The sequence below is a fragment of the Chiloscyllium plagiosum genome, unplaced genomic scaffold (genome assembly GCF_037043375.1).
Source record: "Chiloscyllium plagiosum isolate Xiang-an unplaced genomic scaffold, Cpla_swu_hap1 HiC_scaffold_24, whole genome shotgun sequence".
In the NCBI taxonomy this organism is placed as follows: Eukaryota; Metazoa; Chordata; class Chondrichthyes; order Orectolobiformes; family Hemiscylliidae; genus Chiloscyllium; species Chiloscyllium plagiosum.
In genome coordinates, this window is record NW_028270162.1 from 71,696,265 (window position 1) to 71,715,299 (window position 19,035).

Below are 19,035 nucleotides of genomic sequence, written 5' to 3' on the forward strand. Positions count from 1 at the left end.
TTGGCCCTGAAACTCATTCCCTCTCCCAATAAAAACTAACACACTGTGCTCATTGCAAACAAATCCATCAACGTGTGTGTTAACTTTCAGAGTTTTATATACATGGACGCTGAGATTGCTTGGCTCATCTAAACTTCCAAGAACATTACAATTAGCCCAGAACTTTTTATTCTTGTTGTTCATTCCAAAGTAAATCACCTCACACTTTTCCACAATAACCTCCATATGCCACCTCTGAGCCCCGATCTGCAGATTATTCATGTGTGTCTGTAACCTGCAGCAGACTTCGGCACTGTTGACAACTCCATCGACTTAGTGTATTCTGAGAATTTACTCATCCATCATCCCATGCTCGAACCCAGGTCATTTATAAAGGTGACAAACAGCAGTGGACCCAAAAATGAACCTTGTGGTACACCATGAATAACTGAACTCCAGAATAAATATTTTCCATGAACTACCATACTCTGTGTTCTTTCAGCGAGCCAATTACTGATCTAAACCGCGAAATCACCCTCAATCCCATGTCTCTGTATTTTATGCAACAGCCGACCGTGCCTTAGTGAAAATCGCATCCACCACGTCAACCACTTTACTCTCATCCACTTGTTTGTTGACTTTTCAAAGAGCTCAATAAAGTTTGTGAGGCACAGCATGCTATTCGCAAAATCGTGTTGACTGTTGTGAATCAACTTCTTCCTTCTTATGTGATCATACATCATATCTCTCATAACCTTTCCCAAAACTTCACCTTCAAGGAAATACAGCTCACTGTTCTATAATTTCCAGCGTTCTCCCTACTCCTCTTCGTGAAGAAGGGGACAATATTTGCTGAACTCGAGTCTTCTCGCACTAATCACATAGACACTGACGAAATAAAGTTGTTAGTCAAAAGTTCTGCGAACTCCTCCCACGATTCCCAGAGAATCCTATGATACATCCCATCAATCCCAGGGGACAAATCTATTTTCAGGCTTTCAAGAATTGCTAACAACTCGTCTTTACGAATATCAATTTCGTTTATTCCAACAGATTGCATCTCAAAATTCTCTTCGACAGCATTGTCTTTTTCATTTGAGATATGATGAAAAATATACATTCAGCGGCTCTCCTATCCTCGTACTCCGTTGACAACGTCCCACTACTGTTCTTGACAAGTCCGAATCATATCCTAGATATTCTTTTATTCTTGAAATGACAAGAGAAAGCTTCAGGGTTTCTAAAGACTTTTCATTTCCCCTCTTTGCTCTGAGTAGCTCTCTTTTTTGGTCCTTCCTTGCGAGCTTTTAATTTTCAAGTGCCCTAACTCAGCTTTCATATTACATGGTTACATGCACCGTCTTCTCCATCTTGACAAGAAATTCAACTTTTTGAGTAAAAATGTTTCCCTGTCTCAATCTCATATTCCCTGCATGACGCACACACGCTTATTAAAGACATGCATGAGCGCATCCCTGATGCTCCATACTTCAGGTGTGCAAAACCCCTGCGTTTACTTTCCCATCTGGTTCATCCTAACTCTTGCCTGATCGCATCATACTGGCCTTTCTCCCAGCGGTACCTCATGCTCTGCGATATATATATATATACATATCCATCATTAATAAACATACCGAATTGTGGTCAGTATCACCAAAGTGCTCACTTATCTCCAAATCGAACAGTTGACTTGCTTCATTACGCAGTACCAAATCCAATGTGTTTTTGATTCTTGTTGGCCTGTCTACTTGCTGCGTCACGAAACCCTCCTGCACACATTGGACAAAGACTGACCAATCGGAGCTCCTCAAACAATAACATTTCCAATCAATATTTGGAAAGTTAAACTTCCCCACTACAACTACCTTGTTACTTCCGTTCCTATCCAGAATCATCTTTGCAATCTTTTCCTCCATATCTCTAGAACATTTTGGTGGTGACCTGTACTTGCCTGATTTTAATCTCAGCCCATTCTAGTTCAGCAGATTGAGTCAGGTCCTCACTAAATATTCTTTCTGCTACCATAGTACTGCCTTTGACTAAAAATGCCACATCTTCCCTTCTTTAACGTCTTCCCTGTTCTGACTGAAAAATCGAAACTGAGGTGCCAGGAAAAACCATTCATTTTTATCCACTCAGGATGTTGGTACCCTTCCGGGTCAGGTGAAGACAATCCTGTTTATTGAGATCCAACCGAATCCAGAATGATCCCCAACTCTCCAGATATCCAAATCCCTATCAGCTGCACCATCCTTACAACCACGCGTTCATCTGCTCTCTCCCTATTTTTTCCCTCACTCCAACGTGGCATGTGTAACAAAGCAGAGAGAACAACTCTGTTTGATCTAGATCTAAGATGTCACCCTGGATCCCTGAATTTCTGCCATACATCCACATCACTTTTATTACATATGTTGTTAGTGCATATGTGAAACATGACCTCGGGCTGCTCCCCCTCCCCTTAAGGCTCCTGAAAACACGCTGCGAGACATCACAAACCTTGGTAACTTGGAGGTAACACATCAATCATGAGCCTGCCCTGTACCCACAGAAACTGCAGTCTGTCCTCCTTACTATGTAGTCCCCAATAATTATTGCTCTCCTCCCCTCTCCCCTACCCCTCTGATCACAGGGACAAACACTGTGCCAGAGTTCTGTACCCCATGGCTTACCCCTCATATGTCATCCCCCCAAAAAGTAACAAATACGGTATGCTTGTTGCAGATGGGCACAGACAAAGTGGATGCCTGCACTGGCTGCCTGTTCCCTTATCGTCTCCCGACTGTATCCCATCGACCTTTTTCTTGTACCTGAAGTGTAACTGCCTCCCTATAACTCCTCTCAATTCACCTCAGACCTCCGAAAGATCCAATGTCCAGCTCCAGTTCCATAAAGCTGTTACCAAGGAGATGCAGTTGGGTGCACTTCCCGTCGATTCAAATGTCAGACACATTACTGAAAACTCTTCGCTCGCACATTATACAGGAATAACATTCAAATGGCCGACCATCCATTCCTAATATTCTGAATACACACACATATGCGTGTGTGTGTGAATTCAGAAAATTCGGAATGGATATATATATATATATAAATGTGTGTGCGCATGCATGTATGTGTGTGTGTACATATATATATATATATATATATATATATATATATATATATATATATATGTAAGTTGCAAAAGAACATTGAATAAAACAACATTTATTCAAAAAATATCTGATTTTGTGGAGTGTTCTGTCCTTGGGAAATACCTCAGTTACTTAAGACCAGCCATAAAGACTCCCTGTGTGAATATCCATCACTCACTAGAGATACAGAGGTGATTTTTGAAGTCGATGACGTTTCTCATGTCGCTGAGCCTGCGCTGTGTTAAATTCTGGAAAGGATGTTTAGCTCGTATCATATTACTGATATTGCTGCAAACTCGCACAGTCCATTAAAACAATCCAAAAATTATTAGGTTTATCTCATTGGACATTTTGTTTGTTATCAGAAAAACTGGAATAGAAATGATAAAGATGTTTTTAAGTACTGCTATGAAGATTACAGAATTCAAACAGGAATTTTTTTCGTGCCTTGTCACTAGATATGGTTGGGGGAGATGAGTGAGCTGCAAATGAACTCACTCCCTTCTCTGTGATTGCAGCCAAATTTTCCAATGCAACAGATGAAAGAACAAGGGTGCATCACATCGGCAGGTCAGTTCCAACTCACGATAGTATAGTTTCACTTTGATTATCGCCACCGTCTAATTTATTAGCTGAGTTGGGAGATCAGGATCCTGACGGTATGCTGAGACATTGCGCAAATTATTCCCACACTGTTGGCATCATTTTATATCATAAACCAGTTATGCAGCAGACTGAGCTAACCGGCTTCCCTTGAATGCTGAGCTTCCACAAACTGCTCAGTTCTTTTACAATTTATAGAATTTCACGTAGAACAAGCTGCTCAACCTTTCCTCACAATCAGCTCATTCTACACTTAGTCGTGCTCAGTTGCAGGAGTTATGAAGTTTCTTTCCAATTAACGTTAACCAATTAGAGAGTGTGCACCTTTTGTACCCATTCTAGCCGCCCAGACTCCATATCCCGGTGAAATTCACTCCTTGTATGTCTTCACGCATCTTTACAAATGTTTTAGAATCAGCTTCTGAATAATTTTTCCTGAGAAAAAGTAATCATTTTCGAATTCAATAGCTGTAGAAAGAAAAAGAATGCGAGCTCCAAACTTCTCTTTATCATTCATCGCTGGTTTTCAAGTTCTGTACTCTAGATTTAGATCTATCCGAATGAGGGAATTTCCCTCCTGTTTACTCTCACCAAATTCATATCGCCGAGAAACCTTCTATACGGACACATCTCAGTTTTACCTGGTTTCACGCCACATGATCTATTCGTCTTTTCCACCATCCCATGAAACTCCGCTTTGTCTTTTCAAATGGCATTCTCCCCTACTACATCGTTGGCTTCCTTTCCATGTTTCTGTTTCCAAGTAAACGCTGTCTATTCTTCCTGATGTCTTTTCATTCCAGTCATCGCTATCCATGTCTTTTATCATCTCTTTATGTCCCAGTATAGTCCATGTTGAGAAAGGATGCTGGGGCCAAAACAACACATGAAAACCCGTTCTAATGCTGCATACTACCATTACCAATGTAGGGAAAATGGGAGCTAGTTCAGTCAAAAGTGAATCCGTTGGTTGTTGCACAATGGATCAATCACTGATTTGGTCGTGCCTGTTTTTTCCTCACTTTTCTCCCTTGTCTGAACATGTGCTAAAGCAACACAATAAGGGAACATGGAATGCCTACAGTTCAGAAATTGGCTATTCGATGCAACAAATGCACACCAATCCTCCGGGAATTAACCCTCACAGAACAATTCCTTACCCTTTTTCTCTTTATTTGCTCCTGAATAAGGCACCTTACTGACCGTCGACCCAGTTGTTGGCAAATCATATCTCTGGCGCCGTGAGGCAGCAGTGATAACCAGTGAGCCACCTTGCGGCCCTGCACAATTATGCAAGGCACATGCGGACGCGTTTGAAATGTCAAAGACGCTCACTTTTCTTGTTGCCCTTATCAGGAACAATAAATCCAGATTCGCTGACCAAGAAATTAACCCAAACCACAGCGGTGAAAGCGCTGTATCGTAACCACTAGTCGACCAGGAAGGACGGCATGTGCAATAGCGTCTTCTCTTAACAGCATAGGTTTCTTTTCCTGCGATGAGAAATTCCTTCCAAAAAAGAGTGCTTGTGACACCGTCCTTTTACAGCACAGAATAATACATTATGTCAGTGCCAGTCATCAAACATCCAAATATTCTCGTTTCCAATTTCCACTCATTGGCCCACAGCCTGACGTCTGAAATGTTTATCTGAATGAGACTTTCCCTGCAAAGTTTTAATCTCAAACGAACCAGTGAATGACACTGAAGTCAGATACCGTCAAATTTGTTCATGAACTGCGGGACAACTGAACCCCATTTTGACCCATAGAGGGAACTAGACAGACACATCTTTTGAAAGTGACGAAGGTCTCAGGAGAGCCCAACTTCCAAAAAATGACGAATTGACCCGTTTGGACTATTCTTTCTTCACGACTCGCTTTAAAACCCGATTCGGTTTACATAAGCAGAGGGGTAAACAGGCGGGAGGCTGTCCCTCAAGGATTGTCCCAATCGGCAATAATTGATACCTGCTAAATGTTGACTTCTCCAACTCTGAGGCAGCCTGGCAAGCTGTGGTCTTCCAACTTCCTGCCTGTTTAAATGGATTACAGCAGATTCATGTCTCTACGTAAGGAACAGAAGCATTCAACCACATCCCTGTACGTTTTCCTCCCCCATTGTTTCACCGTTACTTTTCTGCTTTTCATGAATCACGTTGTTCTTCCTGCCAAATGAAGGCATTCTTCGCATCAGAAGCTTGTCATCCTCATGTTCCTCGAAAGAAAAACACGTATGTGGACTTCCAAACTGAAACAAATGGGGCCGGGGTGGGGGGGCGGGGGGGTGTCTGCCTATAAAATGACTTCCAGCTATTCCTTCAAAAATAATTCCTAACAACATGGAGAACGCACCTTCGGATTCTTGCTGCAATAGTTTCAAGGAAATTCAGCAAGGCTGTAGTGTGAATCGAGGTTACAACCCCGGGCTCGAACCACTGAGCTATGGCAGCACTAACGTATGAAGCGTTTTGAGACTGACAAAAGATGATGACCTCAAGCAGAAAAACTTCGGTGATCTCATTTTTGTGATACAAGCTTCGTTTTGTGTGACAAAATACGATTTGAAACCCACTTCTTTGATCACTTGTTTGATATAACACTTTGTCAGCTTACCAATATCTCATAATGTGACAGGGATCAACATTTGTTTAAACTCACACAAAGTAAAAGCTTTGAAGCTTCTTTTATATAAAAGGCACGATGTAGTATTGATACCAGCTTATTACCCTTGATTTCAGCATGTATTTCAGTTTTTCTCAATCACTTGGTGAGTAATTCCTTTCCTTTTGCCTGGTGCGATTTACGTGGCCACGGGAATTCATAATTTATGGCCTTGGCAGGTGACGTTTAGGCACCAAACTTGAAACAGTTCAAATCGAACATGCTCCGGAGGTTGGAATTCGAGGGAATGCAGAATATCTGAGAGTGCACTTTAAAACATAATCTTGGGTGTCGTGTCCGCTGGCTGGTTTGGCATACTGTTGACCAGCTCTATTTGCTATTGAGTGGGCTGGAGGACATGACAGTGATAGATAGAAGGAAGACAGTCAAGAGATTTGTAGAAAATGATGAAAAATTTGAAATTTTGCCGCCCGGTAATGGATGAGCAACCCTTGTTGTGAGTACTCCCACATGCTGGAGAGGTATTGGAAGACCTCAGGATTACATCATTGGGTGAATAACCTGCAACTCCTTCCCTTCCACCCTGTGGGAACCCTTGTGGAAAGATAAAGCTGCGAAGGCCGCAGTGCACGTCTGGGAAAATGGGCGTTCGTAAAAATGCCATTCAGATAATGCACAATGAAACAGTGAACAGAACGCAAGTACACCCTTGAATAGAAGCAGTGGGAGTTAGACCATAGAACATAGAACATAGAACATTACAGCGCAGTACAGTCCCTTCGGCCCTCGATGTTGCGCCAACCTGTCATACCAATCTGAAGTCCCTCTAACCTACACTATTCCATGTACGTCCATATCCTTGTCCAATGACGACTAAAATGTACTTACAGTTGGCGAATCTACTACCGTTGCAGGCAAACCATTCCATACCCTTACTACTCTCTGAGTAAAGAAACTACCTCTGACATCTGTCCAAGATCTATCACCACTCAATTTAATTCTATGCACCCTCGTGGTCGCCGTCACCATTCTTGGAAGAAGGCTGCCCCTGTCCACCCTATCTAAACCCTCTGATTATATTATATGTCTCTATTAAGTCACCTCTCAACCTTCTTCTCTCTAACATACAGCACAATGCGTACAGACATACACACATGAACACACAGATACAAATTCCGAAAAATGTCCTCCCACATGTCAACTCACACAGGCACGTAAGTGCACAGAGATAAACATTAATATCATTATTTTCCCATTTTCAGAATTACAAACATACGATGTCAGAGGCAGCTTAATTAGTTATTTTTTAAACCACATTGATCAGCATGTATACAATATCACACGCACACACAAGTTCAGAGTCTCACATGCAGACACACAAGTGCATAGATGAACAAATAGAGGAGTGTTTATTCAATAAGGGTAATGGGCACAAGGATCAGCAAGTATCCACAAACAATAGCACAAACAAGCTTATCAGGAGATAGTTTGGGAAAGATTGCCACACAAGCAATCATCATCATATAAATACAAACATCCATCAAAACATAACATTGCATGCTAACATTTAGAAAGCATAAACATGAAAATAACCCAGTGTAGGTAGGATCTGAAACAGACACATAAGCACACATTTTAGATAGCACTAATGAAAAGTGAACACTCACAAAGACATTACAAGATAAGCATAGGCAGCAACGAAATTGCATATTAGCATGATGATGCTTACACACTGGGAAAAGACCAAAATTTAGGTGCACAAACACATGAGCACACCAGTAGTAAAGGAACAGAAATATGTTTATTCATGCACAGACTCCAACATGGGCTAGAGTGAAGTAAGAGACTCTTATAACCACATACACAAACATTAAAGGGAAAACAAACACACCAAGCAGTAGATCAAATAAATTAAGGGACACACGTACAAAAACTTATTCCTAAATATACAGATCCTACAAACTAAAATGTGAAGCAATGTCCTGACTGTGATGTCACTTATATTCATGATTTGCCAAGCAATTGGTCACCAATATAAAAGATGAGAATCACATTTGAACTTTTATTCAGTGATGGCTACAATTTTCAACTAAAGTGCTGTCACAGCCTATATTTATAATACAATGATCATCATTCGTAATAAGCATTCCTTAAATAATAATATCCTTAAATAATAGATGAAAAGAAAAATAATTTAAAACGTTCTGACATGGACAATGAAGAAAGAATATGTGCAGTTGGTATTTGTAATTTCTTGCTGAGTCAATAATGCACTAATAGATACAGATAAGAGTCACACTTGAGAAATACCTGACTGCTTTATGAAGATGTGATGGTCTCCAATTACATGACTTGGATGCAGATAGATTGATCTGGATCAATAAACAATCTAAATGCGTTCTCTCGGCTTTATATTCATAGATTCAATAGATCACACTTGGATTGAAGACTATGAGGATGATAACAGCAACATCTGGACAACTGCTTCCACGTTCATCACCTTGTTCTTCCTGAGTATTTTCTACAGCGCTGCCGTCAGTCTGGAGAATGTGAGAATAATCACATCTTTCTCATGCCAAGCAGCCCAATATGTTTTGTGAAATCTCTAACTGTGCCATTGAATAAACATTAAATCTGAAAGTCCCTGATCATAAATATCTGCGTCATTGCTTTCTCTCTCTTTTCCAGATTAAGTGAATGAGTTGTGGACCCCTTTGATTTTCCTGATCTGCTTATCAAGGTCTCTGAATTCCCAATCTGTCCTGTTGCTGACTCTAACAGTGAGATGACTTCAGTTTATCAGCCTGTAACTGAGACAATTATTGATGGATTTTCCTTTTTACTTTGATATCTTTGAGATGGTTGTGGTTGGAAGAATTTGTAGCTTCCCAGTTGTTTGAAGCCCATTTGTTTTGTTTTTATTTGTTCCTTACTCAGAATGGTTGCCTACCTTTTCTGATGAGCCTTTGTATTCCCTTTCTTGTGACTGTTACTGATGTACAGAAAATTCCCAGCTCACAGCGCATGTGTTCTCGTCTCAATGTGGCATCCAGCCATTATATTCACTTCTGTTAGCTTTTACATCAATCTTTTGGATAAAGATGTTTTATGAAATAGTTAATAAATCTCGAATGAATATGCACTAACCTTGAGTTTGCTTAATTCTTTCTTCAAGGCCAGTCAGTAATAATACATTTTCCCACATTCTACTCCTTTCCCAGCCAAATACTTTCACTTGTTCTGTTTGGTTGTGTTTCATCCAGTCATTTAGTTTAATGCTGCGCTACCATGCAGCCCACTAATGTAAATACATCTTTCACACGATATGCCTGATGGAACACTCCAGAGGCAGAATGATTAGAGAACATTTCCGCTTATGCACCAAAGGTCACGGCCTCGGGTCAACTCATGATAATTTTATAGGCTCCACCAGAAGCCGAAAAAAGGCAGACAACGGAGTTTGAAAGTTTACTCTGCACTGTCTAACCTAAAAGTACTCCCAATGTCAGGGCAGCCTGGGTTAGTAATGCAGAAATCGCCACCTAAAGCGCCCGACGAAACATTCATCAGCCAAAAATGTCAACGTTCTGTTAGATATTCAGACAACAACACTTGCACAATCCAAGGGCGGATTCTCAGAACTGGAGTTTTTCTCACACATAAATCTCATGGACCACAATTCCTGGGATCTACTTGACACACCACACCTGTCAGATCCCAGGGAATGAGACTGAGATCCGTCTGATACAGACATATTACTGAACAGCAAACCTCAAAAATAATAAATCAGAGGTGGCTGTGATCAGGCAAGGCACAGCTCATGAGTACTTGAAATATTCAGCCATTGAGATCCATATAACGCAAGACGGAATTGAGAACCAATCATAGCAACTGTTCACAGAGTCTGGAAACTATCAGCAGAGGAGAACATTCTCAATTTCTCAGAGTTGGTGAGGTGTATCATCCCGGGAATAGTGTTGTGAATCAGTCACGCACCCAATCTCATAAATTTGCATTTCTTTTCAAAAACTTGGCACCTGAAGCTAGATGCAACATTCCAGGTGAGACAAGAGACTGTTTTATTTCAGTTTAACATAATTGTTTTGTGTTTGTTCTCTACAGCGTAGGGTGATGAAGCTGGGTTTATTTGCTCTTCTGTCCATGTGTCATGGTACATTTCCTGATTTGTGCACATACACGCGGATGAACCTCTGCTCCTTCACCCCTTTGGGTTTACACCCTTACTATTGTATGTTCCCCTGAGTTCATCACAAAACAAAGAAGCACGTGACACTTCCCTGAGACTGAGATCTATCTGACACACCGATATTAATGAATAACAATCCTCAACAATTATAAATCACAGGTTGATTTCGATCAGGGAAGGCAGAGATTAGAAGTTCTGGAAACCCTGCTGCTGTCCATGTCCTTTCCCACAACCCCTCTGTCACGCTTTGAAGCGCTTAGCTGTTCTTCCAATATCCTAACATTTTATTTTAAATTGCTATTAATATTTTTCTGTAATTTAGCATTATAGACCAAAGCACAGGTTGAACCAACAAGGACTCCAAACACTGAACTCTGAGAACGTACATAATAAGGCAATCTACATTCTGAAACGGCAAACACCCGTTAACAAATGGTTAACAAGTACAAAACAGCGGCCGAGATTAACTTGAACTCATCAAAATAAAAGGAAAGTACTCTGGAGGTATAGCGGTGTAGGCAAACCTGGGCAGACAGAATGGAGTTCGTTCTTTTAAAATTCTTGTTTCTATCCAGAATTTTCCTTCCACACAATGTAACCTTTTATTTCACATCACCCAAGTCACCCATTGTATCTTTATTTTCAGCTACTAACCATCACCAGTAAGTTGAATAATTTATGTTCAAAGCCCCTTCCATCATCAAAGGTACGGCAGAAGTAGGAGGAGCTAGAAGGAGATTGGAATCAATTTTTCTTGTGGTGAAACATTACTACTGTTCTAACACAAGGTATTTCTGAGGGATGGTCGAGTGAAGCTATGTGGATGGAACTCAGGAATAAGAAAAGCATGATTACTTTGATGCGATTGTAATAGTCCCCCCTCAGAGTGAAATTGAGTAGCAAATATGTCGAAAGATCTTATTTATATGTAAGAATAATAGGATTGTAGTAATAGCAAATTTTAACCTTCCAAACATAAAGTGGGACAGCCATGGTCTTAAGAGCTTGGATGGTGAGGAATTTGGTAAGTGCTAAAGTCAATTTTCTTCATTAATATGCAGATGTAACTATCACAGAAGGAGCAAACCTGACCTACTCTTCTGATATAAGGCAGGGCAAGTGACTGAATGGTTAGTAGGGGAGCTTTTTGGGGCCGGGGTCATAATTCGATTAGTTGTAAAATATTTATGGAAAGGATTGGCATTATATATAAGTTAAAGTTCTTAATTGGACGAGGGCAAATTTTGATAGTATGAGACAAAAATTTTCAAGGGTTGATTGGAGTAGACTGTTTGCAGCTCAAGGGACGGCCGGCAAGAGTGAAGCTTTCAGAAGTGAGATAACGAGAGTTCGGAGGCATGATGTTCCGTTAGTGTGAAGATAAGGCTGGTAAGACGAGGGAACACTGGAGGAATAAAGATATTGAGGCTCTGGTTCAGATTAAGAATGAATCGTACATTCGAAATAGAGAAATGGGATCAAGTGAATCCCGAAGAGTACAAGAGGTGCAGGGACATTGTAAAGAGGGAAATGAGGAGGGCAAGAAAGGAAAATGAGATAATGTTAAAGATAATCCAAAGAGATTCGACTAGTACATTAAGAGCAAAGGGGGAGATCTTACAGTCATAGAGATGTACAACTTGGAAACAGATCTTTCAGTCTCACTCGCCCATGCTGACCAGATATCCTAAACTAATCTAGTCCCATTTGCTGGTACTGGGCCCATATCCCTCTAAACCCTCCTATTCGTCTACACACTCAGATTCCTTTTAAATGTTGAAATTGCACCAGCCTCCACTGCTTCCTGTGACAGTTCATTCCATACACACTATCCTCTGCATGAAAAAGTTACTCCTTAGGTACTTTCAACTTTTTCCCCTCTCACTCTAAACCTATACTCACGAGTATAGGTTTAGACGAGACTCCACCCACCCCAGGGAAAAATACCTTGTCTATTCACTGTATCCATGCCTCTGATGATTTTATAAACCCTTATAAAGTCACCCTCAGCCTCCAACGCTCCAGGGAAATCAGCCCCAGCTCATTCAGCCTCTCGCTATATAACTCTACATGGCTGTGAATATGTATAAGCCTAGAGGGATGGTTTCATAAATCATGTTACATTTTATATAAACGCTGTTTTTTTTTATTATCATTTAGTTTAAAATGGAGGATGGGTGCCTTTTCAATTTCATATCAGTAGCACAGAACGACCTGGGGAAATAAACTGCAACAAAAAAGAAATGGACAAAAATGATTGCACGACGAATAATCTCACCATATCATTCGTGTAAAAAATAATTCCCTGCTTTGACCTTGAAGTTAATAGAGTCTATGAATTAGTCCTGTGTGTGTAATAATTTTCATCTATCTGTCATTCTACATTTAGTTGTTATAGTTACCGTGTGGATTACTGCACCTCTCTAAAAATTCAAAACAAAATAAAGTAAAACTGCAAACTAATATTGCATCTAATTACGAAAAAAAAATTAGCAATTCAATGACACCAAATTGGAAAGGAATGCTGAAATGTAGCCAATTCTGAGGACTACAAGAAGTTGCAAGAGATCATTAATTAATTTACGGTATGTTCAAATAATTAGCAAATGAAGAACCATACAGATAAACGTAATGTGTTAGATCTTGGTAGGAATAATATGCAGGTCATTTATTCAAAGATGCACGTCTAAGTGAGGGAGACAAACAAAGGGATTTCAGCCAATTACATCAGTCACTAACAATTTCACCACAGGTTCCAAAGGCCATAAAACTGCAAACAAGGCTCTAAGCTTTATCTCTAAAGGGATAGATTTGAAAGTAGGGTCACTATAGAAATTTGGTTGACTATAATTAAGAGTATTGCCTGCAGTTCGAGTTGACATATTATAGAATGTATGAGAGAGAGTGAAGAGAAGATTTATAAGAATGCTACACAAGTTTCTGGCTGTGTATATCAAGGAAGAATTGTTGTGCTGTTCACTTCTCTCTTGAAAAGAAGGATGACAGTTCTAAAATTATGAAAGATTTTGAAAAGAGAAGGTACAGAGAAAACATTTCAGTATGGTGTAGAACATAACAAGAGGTTGTCAATATAAGACGGTACCTCAAGAAATCCAAATGGGAATTCAGAAGAGACCTCTTCACTGAAAGAATGATGAGAATGGGGAATATGTGACCAGACGGAATAGTTGAAATCAATAGTTGAGATGTATTTCAAGGAAACTAGGCAAGCACTTGGAAGGGATGGGAATCGAGAATTACAATGGGCGATTTAGATGAGAAAAGATGTGAAACACCTTGAGTGGAACATAAGCGCTGGCATGAACTGATTGTGCCAAATGGTCTGTATTTCCTCTGTAATCCTATGTAGAAAATCACCATTATATGAAACAAAAAGTGTATTGAGAACATCGAGAAGAATTATAAAGTTTCTCCCAAAAAAGTCTCAAATATTCAGCATTGAATATAAATGATTTTATCACATGACCACACTTCACTATTTGCTTGATAGCACTGAAACAGCAGTAGTCACAGTACTCTTACTAGGAGCAGGAGTAACCCAGTGTCCATGCACCAATTGGGGGATCTTAATGACTTATTAATGGTCTCAGTAGGACCTGCCAACCTGGTCCTGGGAATGTTGTGAACACTCTAGCCCTCACGGCTTCTTTCACTTACTTACTCTGATTTCCAGTTCCCGTAATGATCGCCACCATGGACAGGAGACTGTTCCAGTATGCAGATGGGATACCCTGTTGTGAGCCATAAGGTACTTCATTAGGAGGGACATCCTGCAGGCGTGTCTCTAGGATGCAGGAGGAGGTCTCCCACACAATGGAGGACCCACCTACTGCTAACAAACTGCCGGCATTGGCGGGAACAGACTCTACATTGACCACCTGAGTGGCCATCCTTTCCCTAATTTGGGATCAATAAAATACTACGGAGGTGGAAATATGAGAGCCACTGAAACTCCTTCCTTCCCTTATTATTATCCACCTAATGACCTTGCAGCCTGTCCCTAGAGGGCTCATAGAACCCAATCCCATTCCAATATTCAAAAACATGACGAGCTGGCAAACTGGTCAAAATTGACAAAGCTTAACACAAACAGTCTTGTCCTAAGTGTTAAATTCTAAAGTGTAACTTGAGATGAGTTCCATAAAAATGGCAGAAGTACCGAAACAACCACTTCCATCCATCAAAAACAAATTTCTATGAAGGGAACGGGTGGTCCGCTATTTGGAATGGAGCAGTGCATTTGAAACGTTAATGTGGAGCAGCAATGTTATATGATGGATGTGTGCACAGTTTGAAGCTGTTTGCTGATTCAGTTTTGCTAAAGCTTTGGCAGATACATTCCAATTAGAATCAATTAATTCTGCCAAAGTGGACATTAAATACTCACATTTATGAGATGCTTTAACATAGAACATAGAAAAGTACAGCACAGAACAGGCCCTTTGGCCAAGGTTTAATCCTAATGTAAAATATAATAACAACCTACACACCCCTCAATTCACTGCTAAACATGTGCATGTCCAGCAGTCGCTTAAAAGTCCCTAATGACTCTGCTTCCACCACCACCACTGGCAATGCGTTCCATGCATTCACAACTCTCTACGGAAAGAACCTACCTCTGACGTCTCCTCTATACCTTTCTACTAATATCTTAAAAATATGACCCCTTGTACCAGTCAATCCTGCCCTGGGGAAAAGTGTCTAGCTATTGACTTTATCTACTCCTCTCATTATCTTGTATACCTCAATCAGGTCTCCTCTTTTCCTCCTTCTCTCCAGAGAGAAACGTCTGAGCTTATTCAGCCTTCCTTCATAAGGCAAGCCCTCCAGTCCAGGCAGAATCCTGGTAAACCGTCTGTGCATGCTCTCCAAAGCCTCTACATCTTTCTTATAGTGGGGCGACCAGAACTGGACACAATATTCCAAGTGTGGTCTCACCAGGGACTTGTAGAGCTGTCGCAAACCCTCACGGCTCTCAAACTCGATCCCCCTGTTAATGAAAGCCAAAACACCAAATGCTTTCTTAACAACCCATCCATTTGGTGATAACTTTGAGGGATATATGTACTGCACACCCAAATCCCTCTGTCACTCCACAAGAATCCTGTCTTTAGCCTTATATTTATTCGAGTTCGACCTTCCAAACTAGAAAAGGATGCACCAAATGACAAACAGGAGAAGTTTATTGGCATGTATCAGAAGAGTTAGGACCAAGACCAAAAACATGAATTCGGCTTTTAAGCAAGCTTTCAAAGAGGGAATCAGTACCAGATGGCATCTGAGGAAGTTTATCAGTAAAGTACAGCTAATTAAGGGGGCTTGGCCATACTCATGGACAAAAAGATATGAAGCAATCAGAGAACCAAAGAACAGATTGTGTATATAAGGGGTACAAGAGACAGCGTGGATCAAGGCTTTGAAGAATTTAGAGATCGACATAAGTTTAAACTCAATACATGAGATGATAATGAGCCTGTGAAGATCTCAGTCCTTTCTCTATGATCACAAGTTTAAGTTTATCAGTCTTGTCCAGGTCAGCAGTAAATGGGATTTTTATTTGCACTGTGCACATCTCCTGCTTTCACAAGATATCTTAGTTTTGTAAATGCAATATAATGCATTTTGCACCATTTCAGCAATTCATTAAATAGAAATTGACCGAAGTAAACAACTTTCAAAAGCTGTCTTTCAACAACCAGACTGATACAATATACAAAGAGGATCTTCATGAACAAAGTGGGCTTGTCAGGGGGTTAAATCTTTTCAAATTCGAAAACTAGATTCTATTTTAATCATATCAGCTGGATGTTGGATACTCCATTAACAAAAGTTTCCCAAATTCAAACAATTGTTTGCAAATACAGAAATATTTTGACATAAAGGGAAACAACATTTTATACTGAACAAGAAAAGAGTTCTGATGCTTTGGAAAGTGCACAATAATTGATCGAGATGTTCCCAATGGAAAAATGGCCTGGTCAGATGGTGATGGACGTTGACAACTGAACTTTGTTATGTTTTCAATTGGCAGGTTGCCTGAGTGGTCACGGTATTGTCATGCCAAATGAGGCAGAGAATGGCCATCACCAATTTAGTCGAATCACAACAAGCATTGGCAGTTAACTGCCAACCATCACCTGGTCCACTCTCCATGCCTTTATCAATCAGCACTCATTACCCAAACAGATTAAATGCTTTCTCCCTTTCCATTGGAACTCTTGAGAGTGTCCTGCTAAGTACAATATTAAAGACTTAAATTAAAAAAACTTTATTTTCATCAATACTCACATTTCCATGTTGTACCAGCTGGCAGAGGTGAAACTTAACTATAATGTATCAGGCCTACAATAAACTGGTAAAGTTCTGCACTGGTCTCAGAGGAAAACCAGCAACAATGTCCTTGTGGAGACATTACTTTGCCTTTGATACTATACAACAACAATTTCAAAGCCATTGAGGAACAGAAATAAATAGAAACAGAATAAATAAATGCACATACACACAGCACACTATTATTTAAAGTAATAGCGAGAAATTCTGCACTGACAGAAAACCTAATTGTCATTCTGAATACTGAATGTAGCACCAAAATCACCTTTGTGATAATGACAGTTTGAAAATCTAGCCCATATTGGTTTGCAGCAGTTGAATAATTAGTCACTCTATTATGAACCCTGGTTAGTTCCGACACCAGTATTTGACCATTGATTCAGATTGTTTTTAAAGGCAGATATCAATATGAAGTTGCACAGTGGCAGGAGCACGGCTATCCTATGGACAGCACTAAAGAGATTTCACCCCCATTGTCTCTTTAATAAAGAAATGGGGCAAACCTCAGAGATAGGGAAATGTAAATAAAGGAATCACTATCAAGATTTCATACAATTTGATAGTAACTGATACCTGATCACCAAATTCAGCTGCCACTTGAAAGAATGAAAGAAGCCCCATAAGGGGAACTCCAAATTTGACTTGATTCTGTGTCACATTATCGCAAGAGAGCTTTGTAGTTGTCTTCTAGCAGATATCATTTTTTTCCACAAACCACAGAGATCAGAACCGAATAGTGCAGAACCACATCATAATTCACCTTGAGAAACTGTGTCAGTGGGTGTTTGGGTTTGCAGTGCCTCTGTATTCTGAGCTTCGGCCCCAACCTCTCGCTGATCCCTAGTTTTCTTGATAAGTTGCAGTTCCAGTCAGTTTCTATTTCATCATTGTCCCAGATGAGAGATGTTTCAGCATCAGTGAGTTCACCAGTATAGCGCATTGGTTAAATCAGCAGTGGCTCCACTGAAAAGGCTTTTAAATCTTGAGGTTCATGGAACAGCACATAGTTATCCATGTTAAAAGATGTAATAATAATTAACAACATTATATTTGATCTGCTATATTTCCCATTACTGATTGCAATGAATCTACCTCATGGGATACAGAAACTCACCAATGTGAGTAAAAATCTCTTAAACTTTGGCAAATCCCAGGCTATTGACTTAAGAGAATAAACTCCATACAATAATGCAACAAAGAAAAGCAGATTGAAGTCAAATGATGCACAGGTTTGATAGAGAGCAAAATCCTCTCTACCCTAGCAGAGTAGAAAAGTTGTGCATTTATATAACATCTTAATGCCACCTCAGAGTATCCTAAACATCTCTTTCCAGATCTCTGAAACAAGTGCAGAACCCCTGGGGACACTGTCAACTACATACTATCAAACCCAAGGAATCATAGACGGAAATATCAGCATGTGCCCATGTAACAGTTTAAAATGTGTTTAACACATCCGTTCGAGTAACTAACAAAATTTTTTCGAGGTATGAACAGTAAATGAGAATATGTCACTTGGCGCTTCGAGCCTGTTCCACCATTCAATAAGATCCTCACTGACCCGATATTAACAAGCTTATAAAACATTCCGCTGACAATATCCCACTTTAGCTTCTCTCATTCTATCATTTTAGTATATTCTACTACATATCTATTCTAATCTGAAGAATAATTTTCCTGTTGTTAGTCACTGTTCCACACTGTATTCCTTTCCTCATTCTCGAATTTAAAGAGCTTGCAATGCTTTTCCTCAGCCTATTCTTTAGACAAGATAAAATAGATTGCAACAGACTCCACTGTTTGCTTGTACTTGACACAATGAGAACTATTGAAATATTTCAATACACTCCTTTGGTGACAAATATGATTTGTTTTAATCCTTTAAAACTGGTTCAGTTCGTTTTATATTTGCATTGAATGGTATTTCAGTTTGATCCAGATGTTAGTATAAAGTGGAATATTACAGCACTGAGCTTTGTCTCATTCTCCTTTGGTGGAAGTTGGAAAGGAGTGCTTTCTTACAACAGAGGGTCAAGAGAGTGAAAAATGAACGGCCAAGTTCAGTAATAATACATGCAGGTTCTGACAAAGCCAATTCTCAATCAGAGATGTTCCATACAACAACCGAAGTACT